At 35.0% G+C, this 12860-nt stretch overlaps 1 pseudogene; it reads right to left on the bottom strand.

Moving 5' to 3' along the window:
- Positions 1 to 373: 373 nt before the first annotated feature.
- Positions 374 to 11138, bottom strand: LOC113071910 (B-cell receptor CD22-like; annotated as a pseudogene).
- Positions 11139 to 12860: the final 1722 nt, after the last annotated feature.

Raw genomic sequence — 12860 nt, 5'->3', positions numbered from 1 at the left:
ACAAAAATTGTATCGATTCAATACAGGAGGCCTTGTTCACCCCCCGGAGCATTTTTTATTAGGGATGGATGGCTTTATTTCACTAATTTTGGACTGATGATCTGTACTTGGACTTTTTTTCTGACTCTTTTTTTAAAACTCTGATTGGATTTGTCTGAAAGAATGAAGTCATATACTCCTAGGATGGATCGAGGGTGAGTACATAATGAGCTAATTTTCATTTTTGGGTGAACTATCCCTTTAATTCTTGAAATCACTGAGCTCTGGAGACTTTTTTGTTTGTTTGTTTGTTTTGTTTTTAATTCACAGTTTTATGCAGTCCAACCAGACAAATGCTCTCATCTTGGCAGTTCAACAATGGCCAATACAAATGTTTAATGAGATTACAAAGCTTTATTGTTGCCTTTCACACAATGTAGTTTTCACAGCATTTTTGTCATTTTTTTCACCCATTAGTTGATCACACAAATATATGGTACATTGATACATAATGAGATACTATTTTTTAAAACATTGTTAATTATATTTGTTATTATTTTATTAATGCATAGGAACACACTGCAAAATTAAAAAGCCACACTTATAGATCACAATAAAAATTTGTATAATATTTTCAGTTTTAGATAACATTGTAGAAAAAAAATATTATAACTATAATACAGATTAAGGATATAATACTTCTTTAATTGGAAACTCCTTTTGTTTATGTTTTAATGGCTGAATATTCAGTTCTGTCTTCATCATCAGAGCTTGAACTGATAAGGCGGCTCCTCTGGTTATGTCTGGGTTCTTTAACAGCAGACACAGTGGAGTAATTCACTTCATCTTCTTCACTGGTATCAGATTCACCGTCCATATTTGTGAATGAAAATTTTGGCACACATGCAGAAGAAACATTTTCATAATCTGGATTTTCTGATTGGGAATTCTAGGAAGAGGATAAAATAATAAAACACATGTTCTCAATATACTGTAGAGTTGAATAAAAAGTGCTCCATAAAATCTCTGGTTTATCTTTATTGTGAACAACTTATTGTAAGTGTGTGTGTTCTGTAGACATATGGTAATACAATAAAACTATTATGAATAGAGCATAATTATGTTAACTATTTTTTAAGCGAGTACATCATTACTCGTCCAAACCATGTTTTTGTCTTACCTTGAGTTACAATAGTAAGCCTATTTTATATTTTTGGACATGTCAGGGTGGATTTTGTGGGAAACTCCATACAGTTTTTTTTTTTCGTGATGAGAACTCCCAAGATTTGAAACTATTTAAAACTGACCAGAGATGTCTTATTTCGTACTCAACAGATAAGATGCTTTGGGAATTGTCTCACCTGTTTCATTTGAGGTAATTTAATAGCAGCATACACCGTATGGATATTAGATTTCGGCCTTGAGAGAAAAAAAAAACTATGAATTAATATCATTACAATTAGTGTATATCTACAATTAGTTCTGCTGCTATTACCTTGGATCAGGGTCCTGTGCTCGAGTGGGATCTTGGGAATTGGGTATTGGACGTGATTGATTAACTCTTCCATAACCTGAATCAGGAATGCCCTCCACTGACAGATTCTCCTGGGTATCATTACGTGATCCCTAAGTGTTTAAGTATTTCAAACAAAACAGGATTTATCTCTTATTAAGCAAACTGATACATTTCATTGTTTAAAAAAATGCATGTAACGTTGGTTTCAATATTATACTGTGAGTAGCCCAGTTGTGAAACAAACAGAAGTAAAATAACCAATAAAAGTAAGTTTGTCACTGTAGAAGAGTGTGACAGGAATACTGGAAAAAAGCACAAAGGATTATCTGTTCCACTTTGTTGATATGATCTTGCCTTGATGATAGTCCTGTAAAATAACAAGAGCAATAATCAGAATAACTAACACCTTCAAACTCAACACCTGATAGGGCTGCACTAATATGCAGATGAACTGGTAAATGATACAAGTTAATTTAGTATTTGGTATTATTGTATTTTTAACTTAAACTGCTCCTATTATGCCATTTTTAAGGTTGCTAATATTGTTTCACGAGTCTCCTAAAACAAGTAAACATGCATGCAAGGTAAAAAAAAAAAAAAACATGTACGTTTTCTCAAAATATGTTAAATTTTACCTAATTTCTAAATGATTCATAAACAACTCGTGCGAAGCAGTTAAAAGAATCAGTCTTTCTAAACCCCTCCTTTCTGTAAGCCCTCACTGCTGTGACTGCTCAGATGGCCCAGTCCTTTGTGATTGGTCCAAATCCACAGAGAGATCTGTCTGTGGCTATGGATTGGTCTACCGCATACAGTGCGTGTCGGAAATGAAATGCCAATTGCCATTGCAGAATGACAGGCCTGGAGACTTGTCAATACACAGAAAAGATGGTATGGATCTTAGCTTACCAACTCAAGCCGGAATCTGACGATGAAATGAATGAAGTGGTTGATTGACAAGAGACTGATTCATAAGCACGACTGAAGCAGGACATTTCTCAGTGGTAAGTGTCAAGTGTTGATAAGTTTGTGGTAATTTTGAGTTTTGATCAAAATTTACTCTCACAGCGTATGATACATTGTCTTCTCGACATGATGTTAACCACACAGAAATTTTACTCAGTTTGTGGGCAGGACCCTAAAACATGGGCGAACATTATGCAAATGTGTTACTGTGTGACATAGAGCTGTAACAGAATAAGATTAAAATCCCCGATGACTCGTTTAGGCAACTGAGAGCTGACTTTTTGACAGACAATAACTTTATCTATCATGCACTGTCGGCTTTACAACTTTGCAGATAGTTTATGTCCACATACAGCTACAGTACATGACACACTGCATGAAAGGTTATAGTCGAAAAGGCATAATAGGGGCACTTTAACATCTATAAAAAGAAAGAGGTATTTACCTGCGTATCAGAAAGAGAACCACAACAATAAGAATCAACAGGAGAATGATGGGGAAGATGATCTGGTAGAACACCATAGGAGAGTTACCTAAATTAAGAGAGGTTTGGGGAAAGATCAAGAAATCGTTTTCAAAATAACCCCGCATGATTAATTTAACCCAAATTCAAGAATTTACCCAGTTAACTACTTAACGAAGTACAATTTGTTAAATAATTAGGCTTTAATCATGCATCTACGATTTGATTTTGTATCATTTTCACTTTTAAAAATGGGGGGGGGGGGGGGGTTGTAAAATATAGCTAGTGGTTGATGTAGGTATTGCAGTACAATTTCAAAATATTAGAAAAAAGTGTTTTTCACCAACTGGCGACCTGGAGTCTTTACTGTAAATGTAAATAAGCAGGATCACATGATTCAAAGTAGAATTACAGGCTTTTACATTGTTTTTCAGAGAAACAAGTAGGCCTATGTGAACTTAGCATGTTTCCTAAAAATCTTTCAACAAACCATAGTATTTTTATGCTTTCATAAAGGTTCCATGGAGTGATGAGCAGAAAACTATCCTACACCCTGACAAATATCATTAAAATATTAGTTGACACACAAAAAAATTGCTTGGTTATCACGGTTACGCCAAAGAGGCAGTTGTAAATGGAGGGTAATGTCTAAAGTCTGGCAGAATAATTTCTAGCTTAATGCAGTTTGAGTCATTTGGAAAATAGATATTTAAAATGTGTTATTTCATACTCACTGCCAATAAATAACATGATGTTTTCGGATCGTGATTCTCCGATAGCATTGGCTGCTGTACAGTAATATATTCCTGGGTTCTGAGGCTGAACAGTGAAGTTCTGATGTTCTGACAGTACGGTCACGTTGTCCTCCTCTCTGTACCAGTTGTAGACCTCGGCAGGAGGATGTGCATCTGCACTGCAGGTCAGAGAGACTGGAATCTCCCAATTCCACTGAGTTAATGTTGTCATGTTATGGACAATTTTTATGATTGGAACATCTATAGGCAAAATTATATGAATATATTCAAAATATTTGGTAGTTGGAAGCAATGACTATTTGATTTATTGTTATACAATGACAAATTTGGACAGTGTGATATTAACCCAGTTATAATGACAAAAGTCATTCATTAGACTAGTTAAATTAATCACACAACACTGGACAATCTTATATCTGTCAGAAAGACAAATTCCATAAATTAAGAAGCCCCCCCCCCCCCCCCCCCCCCCCCCCAGAGTCAGAGATTTCCAGAGATAGAAAGTGTAGTCTCTGTTCAGGTTTCTGTTCAATTGTCTTTAACTGTCCATTGAAGTCTTTCTTCCACTCGTATGAAGATGGAGCAGGATCGGCGCGAGCCTCACATGTAAGGGTCAGCTCACTCCCAAATCTTTGTTCTCCTTTAACACTTACAGTCACATTTTTGGGTGCATCTATATATACACAATATATAAAAAGATGAAACTCAAATTATTTAGGAGAAGTAATGCTCAAAGTCCTAATTATCAGTTAGGTCACTTTCAAGTAAAATTACATCATCTCATGTCTCTCAAAAGATTATTACTTACGAAACACAATTAGCTTTTGTTTAGTTTCTTGTTTTCCCTCTTGACTTTCTGCGTTGCACTTATACACTCCTGCATCTGACTCGGTAACATTCAAGTAGACTGTCACATTGTTTGATGCAGATGCAGTGCTTTTCCTTTGATTGTTCTGAATATATGTCAGATTCCCCCGAGGTCCTGTCACTGTCAGGTGTGACACAGGATTGCTTTGAACCGTGCAGATAATGGAGATCACTTCAAACTCTCTCACTTCCCTCTGCATGATGAAACTGAGATTAGATGGAGGATCTGCAGAGTTTAAAAGAAAAAGTGTCTTAATTACCTATTTGTGAAATCATTAACATTTATTAGTTAAGGTATAGGTTTTAGAGCAAAACAGACTTACAAAGGACATCAACTTTAACAGCGTGTGATCCTGTGCCCATAGTGTTGGTAATATCACATGTGTACTGTCCTGCATGTTGAATGGTCACTTTCTCGATGTTTAACTGTCCAGTTTCCATTGATAATGGGACAGGAGACAGTCCAGGTGTGTGCTTCCATTTGTATGTGTGTGGCTGAGGCTCAGCATCAGCTGAGCATGTCAAAGTCAGTGAAGTGCCCACTTTTACAGAGGTCGAGCCCTCTATTTTGATGCTTCTCGGTGAATCTGTGAGAGACAAGAAAAAAAATTTTTTGAAGAGCATTGTCACAAAATAAATGAAGAGATTTATCATCTAACATGCTTTTGATATATAGCATTGAAATTTGTTAATTTTGCATAAGCTTTCTAAATGACAGAGTAAAATTAACTATCATAAATTTATTAGCTGACTGTTAAGAGTTTGATTTAATATTTAGCAGATGTTTTATTATAAACAATAACCAAATCACTTTATTAGTTTGTTGGAGGTGCAGATATATAAAGAAGTGCTACAAATATTATACAGAAATACTTACACTTTACAGATACTGTGAAGTTATTTGATATTTCTGTTCTGATCCCGTTATCAGCCTGGCATTGGTAAGATCCTCTGTCCTCTTCAGTAACTTTACTGATGATGAATGTCTCGCTGGTCTCACTCTGGGTTTGGGAATTTTTGTACCACATGAACTGATAGACTGCTGGGTTACCTCTCTCGACTAAACACTTGAGTGTCAGTTCATCTCCCTCTTTGAGATCTTTAATGTTAACAGGTTGCACTTTGACACCCTCTGGACCATCTGAATAATGCAGTGCACAGGCACAAGAAATGCATATTTAACAATAAATGATTTTAGTAGATGAAGTACTGAAGTTCATAATGGTTCCTCATAAGGTTCTTCAAAGGTTTCTGTTTACATAAAACATTATACTCACACTTCACATCAATTTGAATGATATTGATTCCTGTGTCCCATGCTTGTTTTCAGCTTCACAGTAATATTCTCCACTGTCTTCTGGTTTCACATTATTTAGTTTCAAGTCAGACATTTGTTGAGACTTTTCTATTCTCTCTTTTTTGAACCATGAGAAGCTGACATCAGGCTGACCTCTGCTGGTGCAGGAGAGAGTTACAGAATCTCCCTCCTTCACATCCTCAGAGCTCACTGTTGCTTTTACCTCTTTAGGTGCATCTAGAGAAGAAACGAGATGAAGTGGGCAGCTGGAGTGAATAATGCTCAGTCAGTGACTGTTTACACTAAATATAGAGTAATTGTTCAAAAACACATGATATACTCACTCACATTCCACAGACAGTGTGATATTCCTGATCTGGAAGCTGTCCTCACTCTTCGCTGGACGACAAGACAGAATCCTTCTGTCATCCTTCCATGTCACACTGAGCTTCAATTTGGTGATCTTTCTGCCTTCTTTATCTTCTTCAGTCTCTATAATCATATCAGTAGATGAGGTGGACGTCCATTCTTGCTTTTGTCCTGATGTATGGACGAGCCACTCAGGATGAAGATCACAGGAACCAAGTGTGGAACAGTGAACAGTTAATTTGTCCGACTCACGGACTGGACTCTTCAGCTCTGATGGTTCAATGTGCACCTTACAAGGATTGTCTGAAAAGAATATGGAATGAGAACAGGTTAGAATTTCTCCAACAAAGAAATATATTCGAGTTATTATAGTTCTTAGAAAAAAAGTCAGAATTGTGAGATATAAACTCACAGTTCTGAGAAGACGAGCACAATTTCTAATGAATAAACTTGTAAATATTGGAACTATATAAGGCCAGAATTGTTTATTTCCTGTTGTACTACAGGGCCGTTTAAAGGCAGGGTAGGTAAAAAATATATAAAAAACTTTTTTTCCAAATTTGTTTAAACTTTATTTATATATCAATACATAATTAAAATGTAAGTACTCTGAAAAAGAATGTATAAAAATCGAGTGTCTGTAGACCTCTCACGACTGTTTTAAAAACAGCTCATTATTTCCATTCACTCCACCCCCTCCCTTCTGGGCTCCTTCCAAAGCCACGCTATAGCGATCATCTTGAGCTAGGCCTATAGATTATTTATCGTCTCTACTACGGCTCGCTAAGTAATGTTATGTTAGCTATATTATGCAGCTACGTGTGCTAATGACACATGCTTCATGAAAAAATAAACAAAAAAATATGTATGATAAAAATACAAAAATAAAGATTTACCTGTCCAGCAGAAATAAAGCCATCAAGGAGTCACTTTTCAGCCCCTTGAGGTCCCTCAGTTCTCGCATCGCTGGAAAGCCACGCCGATATTAACTCACGTTTTATTTCTTTGTTTATCCAAAGACTTTTTGTTCATTGCCTTTTCTTGTACTGTTACTGTCTTCCTTTTTTTGCCTGGTTTGCCTTCACTAACTGCATAGGCCGGTACTGTGAATTATGCTTGCTGTTTCCCTACAATTGTTTTGGTATTCCTAGGATCCGTGCCTCTTGAATTCCTCAAATCAAACGTACGTGCGCAAGTGGGCAGGTCATGTGTGGCAAAAGTGTGGTTGCCATGGTCGCGAGAGAGTGACAGTCGCCTAAGCCAATCCTATGTTTCGTCCCGAATGGAAATAATGAGCTGTGTTTAATACAGATTAAACGGTCTAGAGTCACTCAATTTTTATACTCTTTATATCAGAGTACTTACATTTTAATTATGCATTGATATATATAGAAAGTTTAAACGAATTTGGAAGAAAGTTGTTTATAAATTTTTTGCCTACCCTGCCTTTAATGCTTGAATCTGATTGGCTGACAAACGTTCTATTGTGTGCAGTTATTTTCTGGGAAACACACGGCGAACGTATTTCCAGGCAGCTCTCCTGACTGCATTAAAGTTCCATATCACTTCACATAGTAAAACCGTAATACCGGTCATGCAGTTTGCACAAAAAGATGTTGTCAGCGCTGCCCTGACGAGTGTTTAGAGACGCACAGTAGCGAGGTACGTTAGCCTAATGAAAGACTGCATAAGAATGCTATAAATGGCTCAAGCCTCCATTACCAGCTTTAAAATAACATTTTGGTACTAGCAAAAGAGGAATTAGATGAGATGCGGAAGAAATAATCCTACTCACAACAGCTAGTACAAAAACCAGACAAATCTCTTTAAATATATATTCTAATCGATATCTTGACGTGTGGTAAACGTAGTATAAGTGGAATAATTTACTCCGGCCTTTGAATTATTAGAAAAATAATGCACACCCCGAGGTGTAACGGCCACGACACGAAGGTGTGCATTTTTCTAATAATTCAATTGCCCAAAGTCAATTATTCCTTACTTATTCTGTGACAAAACTAGATATTTTACCCCCTATTGCAAGTTAATATCACAGAATTCAGTCTTTTCTTCTCAGAATTACAAGTTTGTCTCCAGGGACTGCAGATGCAAATTAGCTTTATAGCTAACTCTGGCGCAACACTGTTGTTGTGCATTGTCCCTGTACAAATAAATGATAAATAAAGAAAATATCTTGTAATTCTGAGTTTATATCTTGCAACAATATCTTCAAAATTTTAAGAAAAAAGACAGATTTGTGAAATCTAAACTCAGAATTCAAGAAAAAAAGTCAGATTGTGAGATAAAAAGTTGCAATATCAAATTATTAAAACTATAATAAAAAAAATAAAAAATTAGTCACCCTCACCCTCATGTTGTTCAGTTTTTGTTTTTTGTTTTGTAATATATATATATATCACTCTGTCGTAGTTTTATTTGTGTGAATAAAAGATGTTTATTCATATTTGGAGAATTGTGGCTGATTATGAGACACACGAGAACCATTGGTAACCTCATAAAGCCCGTGTTCCCATTCAGATTCTTTGTTTAATAATCAATAGCATGGTCACTGCCAATGGCCTCATGGGCAGTGTGCCAACATATAACACATATACATATATTGAGTCATGACTCGTGGACCTTTCTTGATCTTACCAGCCCCTCCTCCCCTCTCTCTCTCCCTCTTCACGTCCTGAGTACTGTCCATATCATATTAAAGTCTAAAAGCCAATAAAATCTTTAATAAATAAATAAACGCAGCATGAACTTTCTGAAAAACATCTATTTCATGATTAAAGAAATATAGATAGACATGAGGGTGAATAAATGATGAACATATATATATATATATATATATATATAAGAAAACAGCCTTTATCACAGCATCAAATGTTTGCTCACCTTTAACTTTGAGAGACAGAGCTTTACTCATGAACCTTGTGTCTGAAATCCATCTAAATGCATAGTTCCCACTGTCTGTCTTTCGCAGATCGGTGATTCTTAAATCACATTTTATCCAGTCTCCTTGTTTGTTTTCTGGTGTTGCATCAGTGATGTATTCCACTCTGCTGGAGTAATGCAGAGACTGGGGACGTTCTTTTGTGTTACTGTACACAATAGTCCCGTCAAACGTCTGGTATTTTAGATAAATTGCATCTTTAAACCACAGCAGTGTATAATTTGTGTCCACTGGTTTTTTGTAAGAACAGGGGATGGTCACAGATGACCCTTCATAAGTAGTTTCTGTTCTTTCAGGCACATTAATTAGGACTTCTTTTGAACTCATGCAGGAGCCCGCAAAAAGAACTGCAAGAAAAAAAAAACACCATCAGTGATACTTTTATGTGTACCAATAAATTAGCACAATCATTTACAGAAATCAGCATATACAATACACACCAAGCAGAAGCAGAGGAATCTCTTCAGGAAGCATCATTCTGTGTGCTGCTAATAAAATAAAGATATTATATTATGTTATTCTCTTGAGCTCCAGCACTTTCAGTGTTTGCCGTTGTGTGTGGGTGAAAATTTGTTTTTTTTTTGCAGTCACAGATGTTGATTTAGCGTGTCTCTCCTTTCCTTTCCTTTTTTTTTTTTTTTTTTTTTTTTTTTGCAAAGTGTAATTTTGGCTACATTCAATTTGGTAATTATTTAGAATTGATTTTCTCTGTGCGAGCATGTGTGTGCGTTTAATTACATATATATTTATTTAATTTGTTACCGAATCATTTATTCATCATATTCATTCAACAGTAACAGTCTTGTATATAAGAACTTGATGACACCTTTTAATATTTCTCAAAAAATCTATTAATGACTCATTGCCATGTCAACAATATTTTTGTTAGAAGAAGCACAGTGCTTCTCATGCATGAGCTATTCATCTTAACTGATTATGCTAATAAACTGACAACTACCAAATATTTTTTATCACAGTAAAAAAAAAGAAAGATAAAAACCTTTTACCTTCTAAATCAAACCCACTGTTCTCAATAATTGTCTTAAAAATGTTCAAACCGAGAAACAAAAGGAGAACTTCACCCAAGTGTATTTATAGCTTGTCATATTTGCATAGTTAACCTTAAAGACATAAAAGAAACAAGGCTAAAGTCACACATTCGTGGTAGAGATAAAGATATATATATATGTTAATACTGTCATGTAAGTGTGAAGCTCACTTCCTGTTGCAGTGGTTAGTTCTGTCAAAACTTTTCAGAAAATAAAATCCCCTCTAATAGAGCTGTCAAACAGCTGCTATCAGCAGACTTTATTTTATTTTATTTACTGAATACAATTTGCTGAATGACCAAACCACATTGAACTTAGGCCTACAAATTATTTATAAGATGATTTCTACTTTTAAGGAAATGGAAAGGAAATTAAAATAATTAATTAATGGTCAGACACCAATAAATAGTCCAGCATCAAGAAAATCTAAAGGTGATATTAAAAAAAAGCTTCAAGAGATTATCATCATAGCACTCAACAAGAGAGATACTGAATTTTTTTTTATCAAAACATATTTAAACACCAGTGAAGAGATTAAATCGTCCCACCTTTTCGTGCTGAAATTGTGGACTTACAGGAGTGCAAAGGTGAATTAATAGCCGGAGTTGCAGAACAGGCAAGTGCTAAAGATCATTCACAAAGTAGAATAGTTGAAGAAAAATTCTACACCCAGAGGTGGTGTCTACAACTACACAGAGCTGAAGAAACCAAAACCAAAAATGTTCTGGTCAAAGTGATGGAATCCTGCTATGGTTTGGTGTCTGAACTTGTGGAAAAAAATCAGGGTGGTGGAGGATGTAGCTCCTAGATTAGGCAAGCCATTGTCCTGTCTATGTGAGGTCAGTTATCATTTTATTTGTTTGTGTTGAACGAGAGAGCAAAAACAAAGATTTCCTCAAAGAACACAAACAACATCTTGGAGAAGATCTGACAGTTGGTTCTGAATATCTTCTTGAAAAGATGCCACCCAGAACGAACAGTGATTCTATTCCAGTAATCTTATACTCCTTAAAGTTGCATTATCCGGGGAAATGGGAGTTTAATAATTATGTTGAAATGTTGAAATGTTGATATGAAATCCATTATAGAAAGAGCAGTAGTTTTTTTTTATTCCCTACAGACAGTCCTTTCCCCATCTACATACTATGTACTTGTTATGGTAATTAAATTAGCTAGGTGCTAACCCTAAACCTAAGTCTAAACCTAACCATGTCGTTTTTTAGTTAATTACATTGCAAGTACATATAATGTAAAATAAAGTGCAACTTAAAAAGAGATCCATATCTTAGTACTTTGGATATCTGGAAATTTGTCCCAAATAATAATTATTATTATTTATTTATTTATTATATTTTTTATCAGTACCACAAGTGCAGAACACAGAAATAGAGTTTAGAAAGATAGAACTAATGTAACCTTAATTCTTGCCTTTTTGAAGTAGTCAGTTTGAGGTTAAACTGAAAGGAAGAAACACATTCAAATGTATTATGGCCTGTGTCTTTGAACTTCCTGTATGCTTACCCCACTGTAATTCACATGTACAGGTTTGGTGTTGTGGTGTTACACACTAAATGTAACTTTTGACTTAGTAAATGAAGTAATTGAAGTAAATGAAAGGCTAAAATAAATCCATGGGTTCATGATCAAAATTGCAAGAGAACAAGAAAAGGAAACATAACTGATCTTAAAGTTGTTTATATATATATATATATATATATATATATATATATATATATATATATATATATATATATATATTATTATTATTATTATTATTATTATTATTATATTATTTTTTTTTTTTTTTTTTTTTAATAGCAGAAGTGCACCATTGCCCTTAAAGTACATCTAAACAACATTCTCATGCAAATCAACCCAGACTTTCCTTATGCATGTACAGAGATTAAAGCATGTCACCTTTTGGCAATAACAGACATTTTTTATCTAAAATATGTTATTTGGGAAAATCTGATGAGAGATTTTTATTGCATGGTGTATATATTATTACTATATATTATATATTTTATTGGTTTAAATAATTTAAACTATGAAATTAAATGATGTGATAATAATAATATTATTATTATTATTACTATTATTATTATTATAGGTTAGTTGTGTATAGGTACAATGTTTATGTGTAGCATTTGTATAGTTTGTATTTTTTCGTTTATGATGGAGTTGTATCTCATAACTTTAAATCGCTCTATATAATCCTCAGCCTCAAAAGTTGTGTCACTAAAGACTGATGGCAGATCCCAGAAGCGAAAGTCAGGATGCTTTAGGTTGGGGACTACAGCTAGTTCCTCTGGGGCAGCAGATAATGGAGAGCGGGCTGCTCCTTCATCTTCTTGGCTCAGATTTTGAAGGGAGTTGATGGAAGTGGCTTTTTCTGCATTTCCATCCCCAATGACTGCAATGCTGATTCTGCTGATCAGCATATCCACCAAAGCATCTCTTATATCTGAAATGTAGTTTTTCCCTATGGATTCTTTTAGAGTTTCCAGCAAGTCAAGACTCCCTACACAAGGCCTGCCCATGAGGACATAACAGACCGGGGTGTAAAACTCTCGGACGTATCTGAAGATTATATGCCTTGAACTTTCAATATGATACATACTTTTTAAACTCCAATGTTTA

The sequence above is a fragment of the Carassius auratus genome, unplaced genomic scaffold, assembly GCF_003368295.1.
Source record: "Carassius auratus strain Wakin unplaced genomic scaffold, ASM336829v1 scaf_tig00008429, whole genome shotgun sequence".
Classification (NCBI taxonomy): Eukaryota; Metazoa; Chordata; class Actinopteri; order Cypriniformes; family Cyprinidae; genus Carassius; species Carassius auratus.
This window is presented reverse-complemented; position numbering and strand designations above follow the sequence as displayed.